The sequence below is a fragment of the Hyla sarda genome, unplaced genomic scaffold, assembly GCF_029499605.1.
Source record: "Hyla sarda isolate aHylSar1 unplaced genomic scaffold, aHylSar1.hap1 scaffold_813, whole genome shotgun sequence".
Classification (NCBI taxonomy): domain Eukaryota; kingdom Metazoa; phylum Chordata; class Amphibia; order Anura; family Hylidae; genus Hyla; species Hyla sarda.
This window is the reverse complement of record NW_026610840.1, coordinates 47253-63382: the sequence shown is the minus strand read 5'-3', so window position 1 is coordinate 63382 and position 16130 is coordinate 47253. Positions and strand designations below refer to the sequence as shown.

Genomic DNA, 16130 nt, shown 5'->3' with positions numbered 1-16130 from the left:
ACTAATGGATTGGTCATCAGCTGGCTGTCTATGTCCCGCATCAATATAGACCAAAGTACAGAGGGTTAGGCTATGCTATTGTGCACCTACCTGATGCATCAGAAGGTGCGAGGCCCTTGCTAAATTCTGTGCACAGACTTTGAGATCTATGCTTTAGACTGTATCTAAACCTGCTCCAACATGGACTGACATTCTGGCCTACTTTCAGCCGATGCGACTTGTCTGTCGCTGAACAGTCGCTTTTTATGTATTCAGCACCTATGTATAATGTTGTAAAAATGCTCTAGAAGCTAAAGTCGCAGAAATGTCACACATATTTGGCCTGCAACTTTCTGTGCGACAAATTCAGACAGGAAAAATCAGTATAAATCCTTAGAAAATTATCCCCCAGTGTCTCCATCTGCTGGCGGTATTGAATAAGCATTGCTGCACTGATGGGGTATGCATTAGACGAAAAAAAAGAAGAAAAAGAAGAATAATACGCCCAGAAAAGAGGCGAAAAGGAGAAAAACGTAAAAAAACGTGAAAAAAAAGTAAGAGGAAGAGAAGGGAAAAAAAGGTGGAAATGGGTTTAAAAGTGATTTCGGCGGAGAAATATATATATATATATATATATATATATATATATATATATATATATGCGCACACACACACATAGATATAAACGTATTCTCCGTTGAGATATTGCAGCCGCTGCTGTGTCCAGGCCCAGGAGCCTTAGCACTGTGCTGTGATGTCACTCAATACCACTGACATCACTAGGTGTAAACAACATCTCTCCTTTGCTGTGTATGTGACTATGGAGCTGTTTGGTGATGTCGTCTATTACGGCCTTCATAGAAGCAACAGGAGATTGTTGCATCCATCTTGAACCCTCAGAACTACAGTGCTATGATGTCACTCACTTCCACAGGCCTTGCAGAGTGTAAACAACAACAACCCAGCTTTGTTGTGTATGTAACCAAAGGGATTTGTGATGTCACCTAGAACCTTCACAGCAGCGACAGCTTTATGAGGAGCATCAGCACTGCTCTGCCTGAGCAGAACCATCACCGCCATAGGTTGTCAAATAACCCGGATTTAACCCACACAGGTAAGTCCAATGGGGTGCAGGCATGTCCTCTATGCTTACAGCTTCCCGTGGGTGTTGGTTTGATACCGTTTGGGGACAGCCAAGGAGGCATCTGCAGGCAACAAAGGTAGGTGTGTGCTTGTGTGTGTGTTTCCTATGCAGATCCTAAGCCCAGTGTCACATGCAAGTAGGAGGAGTAAGAAGGGTTCCTGGCAAATCCGGGTTATGGATTGCATTTAAAAAGGCCCCGTGGGAGTGCAATGGGCCCCTGTCTTGCTGCTTAGCAATAATGGTATGGGTTTAGGTTCTGCTGTGTGTACTGGTGGTTGACTGCCCCCCAGCCCAGAGTGTGCATGGAAAATTGTCTGGCAGCCTCCCTGACAGCAAGCAGTGATAGTGCCCATGAAGGGGACCTTGTTGGGCCCGCCCCTTTCACGGTTATCGCTTCTCGGCCTTTTGGCTAAGATCAAGTGTAGTATCTGTTCTTATCAGTTTAATATCTGATACGTCCCCTATCTGGGGACCATATATTAAATGGATTTTTGAGAACGGGGGCCGATTTCGAAGCTTGCTTCCGTCGCCCTATGCATTGACCCGATATGGCAGTATCTTCGGGTACAGTGCACCACCCCCTTACAGGGTTAAAAAGAAAGATTCCTACTTTCATTGCTACCTGCTTGCTGGCTAGCCAGCTAGCCAGCCCTGTGGGCCTTGCTGCTGCTGCAGCCAAAAAACAAAAGGTGGTGCTGCTGCTGCTTCTGCTGCTTCTGCTTCTGCTTGTGTCTGGCCCCTGTTGGAGCGTCCAGGCACAGGACTTCTGCTGCTGCTGACTAAATGGCCTCCTTAATTGGATCATTTGAGTAGCCAGCACACCTGTGCAGGTAGGGCATGACATGATAGGCAGCTGCCTTGATAGCGGGTGGGTGCTGAATGTTCCTAATTGACAAAATAAGATTAATGCTTATGAAGAAATATAAAATCTCATCCCTTCCCCAATATCGCGCCACACCCCTACCCCTTAATTCCCTGGTTGAACGTGATGGACATATGTCTTTTTTCGACCGTACTAACTATGTAACTATGTAACATAACATGGGGGGGGGGGGGGTCTCCTGGCTGTTCACACAGGTGTGTCATTGCTGTACATTGACCATGCATTGCTTCTGTGGTATTGCAAAGGCAAAGACAAATGCTTCCAGCCATCCATTGCACTAATGGATTGGTCATCAGCTGGCTGTCTATGTCCCGCATCAATATAGACCAAAGTACAGAGGGTTAGGCTATGCTATTGTGCACCTACCTGATGCATCAGAAGGTGCGAGGCCCTTGCTAAATTCTGTGCACAGACTTTGAGATCTATGCTTTAGACTGTATCTAAACCTGCTCCAACATGGACTGACATTCTGGCCTACTTTCAGCCGATGCGACTTGTCTGTCGCTGAACAGTCGCTTTTTATGTATTCAGCACCTATGTATAATGTTGTAAAAATGCTCTAGAAGCTAAAGTCGCAGAAATGTCACACATATTTGGCCTGCAACTTTCTGTGCGACAAATTCAGACAGGAAAAATCAGTATAAATCCTTAGAAAATTATCCCCCAGTGTCTCCATCTGCTGGCGGTATTGAATAAGCATTGCTGCACTGATGGGGTATGCATTAGACGAAAAAAAAGAAGAAAAAGAAGAATAATACGCCCAGAAAAGAGGCGAAAAGGAGAAAAACGTAAAAAAACGTGAAAAAAAAGTAAGAGGAAGAGAAGGGAAAAAAAGGTGGAAATGGGTTTAAAAGTGATTTCGGCGGAGAAATATATATATATATATATATATATATATATATATATATATATATATGCGCACACACACACATAGATATAAACGTATTCTCCGTTGAGATATTGCAGCCGCTGCTGTGTCCAGGCCCAGGAGCCTTAGCACTGTGCTGTGATGTCACTCAATACCACTGACATCACTAGGTGTAAACAACATCTCTCCTTTGCTGTGTATGTGACTATGGAGCTGTTTGGTGATGTCGTCTATTACGGCCTTCATAGAAGCAACAGGAGATTGTTGCATCCATCTTGAACCCTCAGAACTACAGTGCTATGATGTCACTCACTTCCACAGGCCTTGCAGAGTGTAAACAACAACAACCCAGCTTTGTTGTGTATGTAACCAAAGGGATTTGTGATGTCACCTAGAACCTTCACAGCAGCGACAGCTTTATGAGGAGCATCAGCACTGCTCTGCCTGAGCAGAACCATCACCGCCATAGGTTGTCAAATAACCCGGATTTAACCCACACAGGTAAGTCCAATGGGGTGCAGGCATGTCCTCTATGCTTACAGCTTCCCGTGGGTGTTGGTTTGATACCGTTTGGGGACAGCCAAGGAGGCATCTGCAGGCAACAAAGGTAGGTGTGTGCTTGTGTGTGTGTTTCCTATGCAGATCCTAAGCCCAGTGTCACATGCAAGTAGGAGGAGTAAGAAGGGTTCCTGGCAAATCCGGGTTATGGATTGCATTTAAAAAGGCCCCGTGGGAGTGCAATGGGCCCCTGTCTTGCTGCTTAGCAATAATGGTATGGGTTTAGGTTCTGCTGTGTGTACTGGTGGTTGACTGCCCCCCAGCCCAGAGTGTGCATGGAAAATTGTCTGGCAGCCTCCCTGACAGCAAGCAGTGATAGTGCCCATGAAGGGGACCTTGTTGGGCCCGCCCCTTTCACGGTTATCGCTTCTCGGCCTTTTGGCTAAGATCAAGTGTAGTATCTGTTCTTATCAGTTTAATATCTGATACGTCCCCTATCTGGGGACCATATATTAAATGGATTTTTGAGAACGGGGGCCGATTTCGAAGCTTGCTTCCGTCGCCCTATGCATTGACCCGATATGGCAGTATCTTCGGGTACAGTGCACCACCCCCTTACAGGGTTAAAAAGAAAGATTCCTACTTTCATTGCTACCTGCTTGCTGGCTAGCCAGCTAGCCAGCCCTGTGGGCCTTGCTGCTGCTGCAGCCAAAAAACAAAAGGTGGTGCTGCTGCTGCTTCTGCTGCTTCTGCTTCTGCTTGTGTCTGGCCCCTGTTGGAGCGTCCAGGCACAGGACTTCTGCTGCTGCTGACTAAATGGCCTCCTTAATTGGATCATTTGAGTAGCCAGCACACCTGTGCAGGTAGGGCATGACATGATAGGCAGCTGCCTTGATAGCGGGTGGGTGCTGAATGTTCCTAATTGACAAAATAAGATTAATGCTTATGAAGAAATATAAAATCTCATCCCTTCCCCAATATCGCGCCACACCCCTACCCCTTAATTCCCTGGTTGAACGTGATGGACATATGTCTTTTTTCGACCGTACTAACTATGTAACTATGTAACATAACATGGGGGGGGGGGGGTCTCCTGGCTGTTCACACAGGTGTGTCATTGCTGTACATTGACCATGCATTGCTTCTGTGGTATTGCAAAGGCAAAGACAAATGCTTCCAGCCATCCATTGCACTAATGGATTGGTCATCAGCTGGCTGTCTATGTCCCGCATCAATATAGACCAAAGTACAGAGGGTTAGGCTATGCTATTGTGCACCTACCTGATGCATCAGAAGGTGCGAGGCCCTTGCTAAATTCTGTGCACAGACTTTGAGATCTATGCTTTAGACTGTATCTAAACCTGCTCCAACATGGACTGACATTCTGGCCTACTTTCAGCCGATGCGACTTGTCTGTCGCTGAACAGTCGCTTTTTATGTATTCAGCACCTATGTATAATGTTGTAAAAATGCTCTAGAAGCTAAAGTCGCAGAAATGTCACACATATTTGGCCTGCAACTTTCTGTGCGACAAATTCAGACAGGAAAAATCAGTATAAATCCTTAGAAAATTATCCCCCAGTGTCTCCATCTGCTGGCGGTATTGAATAAGCATTGCTGCACTGATGGGGTATGCATTAGACGAAAAAAAAGAAGAAAAAGAAGAATAATACGCCCAGAAAAGAGGCGAAAAGGAGAAAAACGTAAAAAAACGTGAAAAAAAAGTAAGAGGAAGAGAAGGGAAAAAAAGGTGGAAATGGGTTTAAAAGTGATTTCGGCGGAGAAATATATATATATATATATATATATATATATATATATATATATATATAGCGCACACACACACATAGATATAAACGTATTCTCCGTTGAGATATTGCAGCCGCTGCTGTGTCCAGGCCCAGGAGCCTTAGCACTGTGCTGTGATGTCACTCAATACCACTGACATCACTAGGTGTAAACAACATCTCTCCTTTGCTGTGTATGTGACTATGGAGCTGTTTGGTGATGTCGTCTATTACGGCCTTCATAGAAGCAACAGGAGATTGTTGCATCCATCTTGAACCCTCAGAACTACAGTGCTATGATGTCACTCACTTCCACAGGCCTTGCAGAGTGTAAACAACAACAACCCAGCTTTGTTGTGTATGTAACCAAAGGGATTTGTGATGTCACCTAGAACCTTCACAGCAGCGACAGCTTTATGAGGAGCATCAGCACTGCTCTGCCTGAGCAGAACCATCACCGCCATAGGTTGTCAAATAACCCGGATTTAACCCACACAGGTAAGTCCAATGGGGTGCAGGCATGTCCTCTATGCTTACAGCTTCCCGTGGGTGTTGGTTTGATACCGTTTGGGGACAGCCAAGGAGGCATCTGCAGGCAACAAAGGTAGGTGTGTGCTTGTGTGTGTGTTTCCTATGCAGATCCTAAGCCCAGTGTCACATGCAAGTAGGAGGAGTAAGAAGGGTTCCTGGCAAATCCGGGTTATGGATTGCATTTAAAAAGGCCCCGTGGGAGTGCAATGGGCCCCTGTCTTGCTGCTTAGCAATAATGGTATGGGTTTAGGTTCTGCTGTGTGTACTGGTGGTTGCTGCCCCCCAGCCCAGAGTGTGCATGGAAAATTGTCTGGCAGCCTCCCTGACAGCAAGCAGTGATAGTGCCCATGAAGGGGACCTTGTTGGGCCCGCCCCTTTCACGGTTATCGCTTCTCGGCCTTTTGGCTAAGATCAAGTGTAGTATCTGTTCTTATCAGTTTAATATCTGATACGTCCCCTATCTGGGGACCATATATTAAATGGATTTTTGAGAACGGGGGCCGATTTCGAAGCTTGCTTCCGTCGCCCTATGCATTGACCCGATATGGCAGTATCTTCGGGTACAGTGCACCACCCCCTTACAGGGTTAAAAAGAAAGATTCCTACTTTCATTGCTACCTGCTTGCTGGCTAGCCAGCTAGCCAGCCCTGTGGGCCTTGCTGCTGCTGCAGCCAAAAAACAAAAGGTGGTGCTGCTGCTGCTTCTGCTGCTTCTGCTTCTGCTTGTGTCTGGCCCCTGTTGGAGCGTCCAGGCACAGGACTTCTGCTGCTGCTGACTAAATGGCCTCCTTAATTGGATCATTTGAGTAGCCAGCACACCTGTGCAGGTAGGGCATGACATGATAGGCAGCTGCCTTGATAGCGGGTGGGTGCTGAATGTTCCTAATTGACAAAATAAGATTAATGCTTATGAAGAAATATAAAATCTCATCCCTTCCCCAATATCGCGCCACACCCCTACCCCTTAATTCCCTGGTTGAACGTGATGGACATATGTCTTTTTTCGACCGTACTAACTATGTAACTATGTAACATAACATGGGGGGGGGGGGGGGGTCTCCTGGCTGTTCACACAGGTGTGTCATTGCTGTACATTGACCATGCATTGCTTCTGTGGTATTGCAAAGGCAAAGACAAATGCTTCCAGCCATCCATTGCACTAATGGATTGGTCATCAGCTGGCTGTCTATGTCCCGCATCAATATAGACCAAAGTACAGAGGGTTAGGCTATGCTATTGTGCACCTACCTGATGCATCAGAAGGTGCGAGGCCCTTGCTAAATTCTGTGCACAGACTTTGAGATCTATGCTTTAGACTGTATCTAAACCTGCTCCAACATGGACTGACATTCTGGCCTACTTTCAGCCGATGCGACTTGTCTGTCGCTGAACAGTCGCTTTTTATGTATTCAGCACCTATGTATAATGTTGTAAAAATGCTCTAGAAGCTAAAGTCGCAGAAATGTCACACATATTTGGCCTGCAACTTTCTGTGCGACAAATTCAGACAGGAAAAATCAGTATAAATCCTTAGAAAATTATCCCCCAGTGTCTCCATCTGCTGGCGGTATTGAATAAGCATTGCTGCACTGATGGGGTATACATTAGACGAAAAAAAAGAAGAAAAAGAAGAATAATACGCCCAGAAAAGAGGCGAAAAGGAGAAAAACGTAAAAAAACGTGAAAAAAAAGTAAGAGGAAGAGAAGGGAAAAAAAGGTGGAAATGGGTTTAAAAGTGATTTCGGCGGAGAAATATATATATATATATATATATATATATATATATATATATATATATATATATATGCGCACACACACACATAGATATAAACGTATTCTCCGTTGAGATATTGCAGCCGCTGCTGTGTCCAGGCCCAGGAGCCTTAGCACTGTGCTGTGATGTCACTCAATACCACTGACATCACTAGGTGTAAACAACATCTCTCCTTTGCTGTGTATGTGACTATGGAGCTGTTTGGTGATGTCGTCTATTACGGCCTTCATAGAAGCAACAGGAGATTGTTGCATCCATCTTGAACCCTCAGAACTACAGTGCTATGATGTCACTCACTTCCACAGGCCTTGCAGAGTGTAAACAACAACAACCCAGCTTTGTTGTGTATGTAACCAAAGGGATTTGTGATGTCACCTAGAACCTTCACAGCAGCGACAGCTTTATGAGGAGCATCAGCACTGCTCTGCCTGAGCAGAACCATCACCGCCATAGGTTGTCAAATAACCCGGATTTAACCCACACAGGTAAGTCCAATGGGGTGCAGGCATGTCCTCTATGCTTACAGCTTCCCGTGGGTGTTGGTTTGATACCGTTTGGGGACAGCCAAGGAGGCATCTGCAGGCAACAAAGGTAGGTGTGTGCTTGTGTGTGTGTTTCCTATGCAGATCCTAAGCCCAGTGTCACATGCAAGTAGGAGGAGTAAGAAGGGTTCCTGGCAAATCCGGGTTATGGATTGCATTTAAAAAGGCCCCGTGGGAGTGCAATGGGCCCCTGTCTTGCTGCTTAGCAATAATGGTATGGGTTTAGGTTCTGCTGTGTGTACTGGTGGTTGACTGCCCCCCAGCCCAGAGTGTGCATGGAAAATTGTCTGGCATCCTCCCTGACAGCAAGCAGTGATAGTGCCCATGAAGGGGACCTTGTTGGGCCCGCCCCTTTCACGGTTATCGCTTCTCGGCCTTTTGGCTAAGATCAAGTGTAGTATCTGTTCTTATCAGTTTAATATCTGATACGTCCCCTATCTGGGGACCATATATTAAATGGATTTTTGAGAACGGGGGCCGATTTCGAAGCTTGCTTCCGTCGCCCTATGCATTGACCCGATATGGCAGTATCTTCGGGTACAGTGCACCACCCCCTTACAGGGTTAAAAAGAAAGATTCCTACTTTCATTGCTACCTGCTTGCTGGCTAGCCAGCTAGCCAGCCCTGTGGGCCTTGCTGCTGCTGCAGCCAAAAAACAAAAGGTGGTGCTGCTGCTGCTTCTGCTTCTGCTTGTGTCTGGCCCCTGTTGGAGCGTCCAGGCACAGGACTTCTGCTGCTGCTGACTAAATGGCCTCCTTAATTGGATCATTTGAGTAGCCAGCACACCTGTGCAGGTAGGGCATGACATGATAGGCAGCTGCCTTGATAGCGGGTGGGTGCTGAATGTTCCTAATTGACAAAATAAGATTAATGCTTATGAAGAAATATAAAATCTCATCCCTTCCCCAATATCGCGCCACACCCCTACCCCTTAATTCCCTGGTTGAACGTGATGGACATATGTCTTTTTTCGACCGTACTAACTATGTAACTATGTAACATAACATGGGGGGGGTCTCCTGGCTGTTCACACAGGTGTGTCATTGCTGTACATTGACCATGCATTGCTTCTGTGGTATTGCAAAGGCAAAGACAAATGCTTCCAGCCATCCATTGCACTAATGGATTGGTCATCAGCTGGCTGTCTATGTCCCGCATCAATATAGACCAAAGTACAGAGGGTTAGGCTATGCTATTGTGCACCTACCTGATGCATCAGAAGGTGCGAGGCCCTTGCTAAATTCTGTGCACAGACTTTGAGATCTATGCTTTAGACTGTATCTAAACCTGCTCCAACATGGACTGACATTCTGGCCTACTTTCAGCCGATGCGACTTGTCTGTCGCTGAACAGTCGCTTTTTATGTATTCAGCACCTATGTATAATGTTGTAAAAATGCTCTAGAAGCTAAAGTCGCAGAAATGTCACACATATTTGGCCTGCAACTTTCTGTGCGACAAATTCAGACAGGAAAAATCAGTATAAATCCTTAGAAAATTATCCCCCAGTGTCTCCATCTGCTGGCGGTATTGAATAAGCATTGCTGCACTGATGGGGTATGCATTAGACGAAAAAAAAGAAGAAAAAGAAGAATAATACGCCCAGAAAAGAGGCGAAAAGGAGAAAAACGTAAAAAAACGTGAAAAAAAAGTAAGAGGAAGAGAAGGGAAAAAAAGGTGGAAATGGGTTTAAAAGTGATTTCGGCGGAGAATATATATATATATATATATATATATATATATATATATATATATGCGCACACACACACATAGATATAAACGTATTCTCCGTTGAGATATTGCAGCCGCTGCTGTGTCCAGGCCCAGGAGCCTTAGCACTGTGCTGTGATGTCACTCAATACCACTGACATCACTAGGTGTAAACAACATCTCTCCTTTGCTGTGTATGTGACTATGGAGCTGTTTGGTGATGTCGTCTATTACGGCCTTCATAGAAGCAACAGGAGATTGTTGCATCCATCTTGAACCCTCAGAACTACAGTGCTATGATGTCACTCACTTCCACAGGCCTTGCAGAGTGTAAACAACAACAACCCAGCTTTGTTGTGTATGTAACCAAAGGGATTTGTGATGTCACCTAGAACCTTCACAGCAGCGACAGCTTTATGAGGAGCATCAGCACTGCTCTGCCTGAGCAGAACCATCACCGCCATAGGTTGTCAAATAACCCGGATTTAACCCACACAGGTAAGTCCAATGGGGTGCAGGCATGTCCTCTATGCTTACAGCTTCCCGTGGGTGTTGGTTTGATACCGTTTGGGGACAGCCAAGGAGGCATCTGCAGGCAACAAAGGTAGGTGTGTGCTTGTGTGTGTGTTTCCTATGCAGATCCTAAGCCCAGTGTCACATGCAAGTAGGAGGAGTAAGAAGGGTTCCTGGCAAATCCGGGTTATGGATTGCATTTAAAAAGGCCCCGTGGGAGTGCAATGGGCCCCTGTCTTGCTGCTTAGCAATAATGGTATGGGTTTAGGTTCTGCTGTGTGTACTGGTGGTTGACTGCCCCCCAGCCCAGAGTGTGCATGGAAAATTGTCTGGCAGCCTCCCTGACAGCAAGCAGTGATAGTGCCCATGAAGGGGACCTTGTTGGGCCCGCCCCTTTCACGGTTATCGCTTCTCGGCCTTTTGGCTAAGATCAAGTGTAGTATCTGTTCTTATCAGTTTAATATCTGATACGTCCCCTATCTGGGGACCATATATTAAATGGATTTTTGAGAACGGGGGCCGATTTCGAAGCTTGCTTCCGTCGCCCTATGCATTGACCCGATATGGCAGTATCTTCGGGTACAGTGCACCACCCCCTTACAGGGTTAAAAAGAAAGATTCCTACTTTCATTGCTACCTGCTTGCTGGCTAGCCAGCTAGCCAGCCCTGTGGGCCTTGCTGCTGCTGCAGCCAAAAAACAAAAGGTGGTGCTGCTGCTGCTTCTGCTGCTTCTGCTTCTGCTTGTGTCTGGCCCCTGTTGGAGCGTCCAGGCACAGGACTTCTGCTGCTGCTGACTAAATGGCCTCCTTAATTGGATCATTTGAGTAGCCAGCACACCTGTGCAGGTAGGGCATGACATGATAGGCAGCTGCCTTGATAGCGGGTGGGTGCTGAATGTTCCTAATTGACAAAATAAGATTAATGCTTATGAAGAAATATAAAATCTCATCCCTTCCCCAATATCGCGCCACACCCCTACCCCTTAATTCCCTGGTTGAACGTGATGGACATATGTCTTTTTTCGACCGTACTAACTATGTAACTATGTAACATAACATGGGGGGGGGGGGGGGGTCTCCTGGCTGTTCACACAGGTGTGTCATTGCTGTACATTGACCATGCATTGCTTCTGTGGTATTGCAAAGGCAAAGACAAATGCTTCCAGCCATCCATTGCACTAATGGATTGGTCATCAGCTGGCTGTCTATGTCCCGCATCAATATAGACCAAAGTACAGAGGGTTAGGCTATGCTATTGTGCACCTACCTGATGCATCAGAAGGTGCGAGGCCCTTGCTAAATTCTGTGCACAGACTTTGAGATCTATGCTTTAGACTGTATCTAAACCTGCTCCAACATGGACTGACATTCTGGCCTACTTTCAGCCGATGCGACTTGTCTGTCGCTGAACAGTCGCTTTTTATGTATTCAGCACCTATGTATAATGTTGTAAAAATGCTCTAGAAGCTAAAGTCGCAGAAATGTCACACATATTTGGCCTGCAACTTTCTGTGCGACAAATTCAGACAGGAAAAATCAGTATAAATCCTTAGAAAATTATCCCCCAGTGTCTCCATCTGCTGGCGGTATTGAATAAGCATTGCTGCACTGATGGGGTATGCATTAGACGAAAAAAAAGAAGAAAAAGAAGAATAATACGCCCAGAAAAGAGGCGAAAAGGAGAAAAACGTAAAAAAACGTGAAAAAAAAGTAAGAGGAAGAGAAGGGAAAAAAAGGTGGAAATGGGTTTAAAAGTGATTTCGGCGGAGAAATATATATATATATATATATATATATATATATATATATATATGCGCACACACACACATAGATATAAACGTATTCTCCGTTGAGATATTGCAGCCGCTGCTGTGTCCAGGCCCAGGAGCCTTAGCACTGTGCTGTGATGTCACTCAATACCACTGACATCACTAGGTGTAAACAACATCTCTCCTTTGCTGTGTATGTGACTATGGAGCTGTTTGGTGATGTCGTCTATTACGGCCTTCATAGAAGCAACAGGAGATTGTTGCATCCATCTTGAACCCTCAGAACTACAGTGCTATGATGTCACTCACTTCCACAGGCCTTGCAGAGTGTAAACAACAACAACCCAGCTTTGTTGTGTATGTAACCAAAGGGATTTGTGATGTCACCTAGAACCTTCACAGCAGCGACAGCTTTATGAGGAGCATCAGCACTGCTCTGCCTGAGCAGAACCATCACCGCCATAGGTTGTCAAATAACCCGGATTTAACCCACACAGGTAAGTCCAATGGGGTGCAGGCATGTCCTCTATGCTTACAGCTTCCCGTGGGTGTTGGTTTGATACCGTTTGGGGACAGCCAAGGAGGCATCTGCAGGCAACAAAGGTAGGTGTGTGCTTGTGTGTGTGTTTCCTATGCAGATCCTAAGCCCAGTGTCACATGCAAGTAGGAGGAGTAAGAAGGGTTCCTGGCAAATCCGGGTTATGGATTGCATTTAAAAAGGCCCCGTGGGAGTGCAATGGGCCCCTGTCTTGCTGCTTAGCAATAATGGTATGGGTTTAGGTTCTGCTGTGTGTACTGGTGGTTGACTGCCCCCCAGCCCAGAGTGTGCATGGAAAATTGTCTGGCAGCCTCCCTGACAGCAAGCAGTGATAGTGCCCATGAAGGGGACCTTGTTGGGCCCGCCCCTTTCACGGTTATCGCTTCTCGGCCTTTTGGCTAAGATCAAGTGTAGTATCTGTTCTTATCAGTTTAATATCTGATACGTCCCCTATCTGGGGACCATATATTAAATGGATTTTTGAGAACGGGGGCCGATTTCGAAGCTTGCTTCCGTCGCCCTATGCATTGACCCGATATGGCAGTATCTTCGGGTACAGTGCACCACCCCCTTACAGGGTTAAAAAGAAAGATTCCTACTTTCATTGCTACCTGCTTGCTGGCTAGCCAGCTAGCCAGCCCTGTGGGCCTTGCTGCTGCTGCAGCCAAAAAACAAAAGGTGGTGCTGCTGCTGCTTCTGCTGCTTCTGCTTCTGCTTGTGTCTGGCCCCTGTTGGAGCGTCCAGGCACAGGACTTCTGCTGCTGCTGACTAAATGGCCTCCTTAATTGGATCATTTGAGTAGCCAGCACACCTGTGCAGGTAGGGCATGACATGATAGGCAGCTGCCTTGATAGCGGGTGGGTGCTGAATGTTCCTAATTGACAAAATAAGATTAATGCTTATGAAGAAATATAAAATCTCATCCCTTCCCCAATATCGCGCCACACCCCTACCCCTTAATTCCCTGGTTGAACGTGATGGACATATGTCTTTTTTCGACCGTACTAACTATGTAACTATGTAACATAACATGGGGGGGGGGGGGGGGGGGTCTCCTGGCTGTTCACACAGGTGTGTCATTGCTGTACATTGACCATGCATTGCTTCTGTGGTATTGCAAAGGCAAAGACAAATGCTTCCAGCCATCCATTGCACTAATGGATTGGTCATCAGCTGGCTGTCTATGTCCCGCATCAATATAGACCAAAGTACAGAGGGTTAGGCTATGCTATTGTGCACCTACCTGATGCATCAGAAGGTGCGAGGCCCTTGCTAAATTCTGTGCACAGACTTTGAGATCTATGCTTTAGACTGTATCTAAACCTGCTCCAACATGGACTGACATTCTGGCCTACTTTCAGCCGATGCGACTTGTCTGTCGCTGAACAGTCGCTTTTTATGTATTCAGCACCTATGTATAATGTTGTAAAAATGCTCTAGAAGCTAAAGTCGCAGAAATGTCACACATATTTGGCCTGCAACTTTCTGTGCGACAAATTCAGACAGGAAAAATCAGTATAAATCCTTAGAAAATTATCCCCCAGTGTCTCCATCTGCTGGCGGTATTGAATAAGCATTGCTGCACTGATGGGGTATGCATTAGACGAAAAAAAAGAAGAAAAAGAAGAATAATACGCCCAGAAAAGAGGCGAAAAGGAGAAAAACATAAAAAAACGTGAAAAAAAAGTAAGAGGAAGAGAAGGGAAAAAAAGGTGGAAATGGGTTTAAAAGTGATTTCGGCGGAGAAATATATATATATATATATATATATATATATATATATGCGCACACACACACATAGATATAAACGTATTCTCCGTTGAGATATTGCAGCCGCTGCTGTGTCCAGGCCCAGGAGCCTTAGCACTGTGCTGTGATGTCACTCAATACCACTGACATCACTAGGTGTAAACAACATCTCTCCTTTGCTGTGTATGTGACTATGGAGCTGTTTGGTGATGTCGTCTATTACGGCCTTCATAGAAGCAACAGGAGATTGTTGCATCCATCTTGAACCCTCAGAACTACAGTGCTATGATGTCACTCACTTCCACAGGCCTTGCAGAGTGTAAACAACAACAACCCAGCTTTGTTGTGTATGTAACCAAAGGGATTTGTGATGTCACCTAGAACCTTCACAGCAGCGACAGCTTTATGAGGAGCATCAGCACTGCTCTGCCTGAGCAGAACCATCACCGCCATAGGTTGTCAAATAACCCGGATTTAACCCACACAGGTAAGTCCAATGGGGTGCAGGCATGTCCTCTATGCTTACAGCTTCCCGTGGGTGTTGGTTTGATACCGTTTGGGGACAGCCAAGGAGGCATCTGCAGGCAACAAAGGTAGGTGTGTGCTTGTGTGTGTGTTTCCTATGCAGATCCTAAGCCCAGTGTCACATGCAAGTAGGAGGAGTAAGAAGGGTTCCTGGCAAATCCGGGTTATGGATTGCATTTAAAAAGGCCCCGTGGGAGTGCAATGGGCCCCTGTCTTGCTGCTTAGCAATAATGGTATGGGTTTAGGTTCTGCTGTGTGTACTGGTGGTTGACTGCCCCCCAGCCCAGAGTGTGCATGGAAAATTGTCTGGCAGCCTCCCTGACAGCAAGCAGTGATAGTGCCCATGAAGGGGACCTTGTTGGGCCCGCCCCTTTCACGGTTATCGCTTCTCGGCCTTTTGGCTAAGATCAAGTGTAGTATCTGTTCTTATCAGTTTAATATCTGATACGTCCCCTATCTGGGGACCATATATTAAATGGATTTTTGAGAACGGGGGCCGATTTCGAAGCTTGCTTCCGTCGCCCTATGCATTGACCCGATATGGCAGTATCTTCGGGTACAGTGCACCACCCCCTTACAGGGTTAAAAAGAAAGATTCCTACTTTCATTGCTACCTGCTTGCTGGCTAGCCAGCTAGCCAGCCCTGTGGGCCTTGCTGCTGCTGCAGCCAAAAAACAAAAGGTGGTGCTGCTGCTGCTTCTGCTGCTTCTGCTTCTGCTTGTGTCTGGCCCCTGTTGGAGCGTCCAGGCACAGGACTTCTGCTGCTGCTGACTAAATGGCCTCCTTAATTGGATCATTTGAGTAGCCAGCACACCTGTGCAGGTAGGGCATGACATGATAGGCAGCTGCCTTGATAGCGGGTGGGTGCTGAATGTTCCTAATTGACAAAATAAGATTAATGCTTATGAAGAAATATAAAATCTCATCCCTTCCCCAATATCGCGCCACACCCCTACCCCTTAATTCCCTGGTTGAACGTGATGGACATATGTCTTTTTTCGACCGTACTAACTATGTAACTATGTAACATAACATGGGGGGGGGGGGGGGGGGTCTCCTGGCTGTTCACACAGGTGTGTCATTGCTGTACATTGACCATGCATTGCTTCTGTGGTATTGCAAAGGCAAAGACAAATGCTTCCAGCCATCCATTGCACTAATGGATTGGTCATCAGCTGGCTGTCTATGTCCCGCATCAATATAGACCAAAGTACAGAGGGTTAGGCTATGCTATTGTGCACCTACCTGATGCATCAGAAGGTGCGAGGCCCTTGCTAAATTCTGTGCACAGACTTTGAGATCTATGCTTTAGACTGTATCTAA

General features: G+C 46.2%; 7 non-coding genes across 7 annotated transcripts; all 7 read left to right on the top strand.

The window, feature by feature from the left end:
• The first annotated feature begins 1512 nt into the window (after positions 1-1512).
• Positions 1513-1703, top strand: LOC130347179 (U2 spliceosomal RNA). The gene has a single exon (XR_008885157.1). It is a non-coding gene; the product is annotated as a U2 spliceosomal RNA (small nuclear RNA).
• A 2091-nt stretch (positions 1704-3794) lies between these two features.
• On the top strand, positions 3795-3985 carry LOC130347178 (U2 spliceosomal RNA). The gene has a single exon (XR_008885156.1). It is a non-coding gene; the product is annotated as a U2 spliceosomal RNA (small nuclear RNA).
• A 2090-nt stretch (positions 3986-6075) lies between these two features.
• Positions 6076-6266, top strand: LOC130347176 (U2 spliceosomal RNA). Its single transcript, XR_008885155.1, has one exon. It is a non-coding gene; the product is annotated as a U2 spliceosomal RNA (small nuclear RNA).
• Positions 6267-8367: 2101 nt separating this feature from the next.
• On the top strand, positions 8368-8558 carry LOC130347175 (U2 spliceosomal RNA). The gene has a single exon (XR_008885154.1). It is a non-coding gene; the product is annotated as a U2 spliceosomal RNA (small nuclear RNA).
• Positions 8559-10631: 2073 nt separating this feature from the next.
• LOC130347174 (U2 spliceosomal RNA) lies at positions 10632-10822 on the top strand. The gene has a single exon (XR_008885153.1). It is a non-coding gene; the product is annotated as a U2 spliceosomal RNA (small nuclear RNA).
• Positions 10823-12911: 2089 nt separating this feature from the next.
• Positions 12912-13102, top strand: LOC130347173 (U2 spliceosomal RNA). The gene has a single exon (XR_008885152.1). It is a non-coding gene; the product is annotated as a U2 spliceosomal RNA (small nuclear RNA).
• A 2086-nt stretch (positions 13103-15188) lies between these two features.
• On the top strand, positions 15189-15379 carry LOC130347172 (U2 spliceosomal RNA). The gene has a single exon (XR_008885151.1). It is a non-coding gene; the product is annotated as a U2 spliceosomal RNA (small nuclear RNA).
• The last annotated feature ends 751 nt before the right edge of the window (positions 15380-16130 follow it).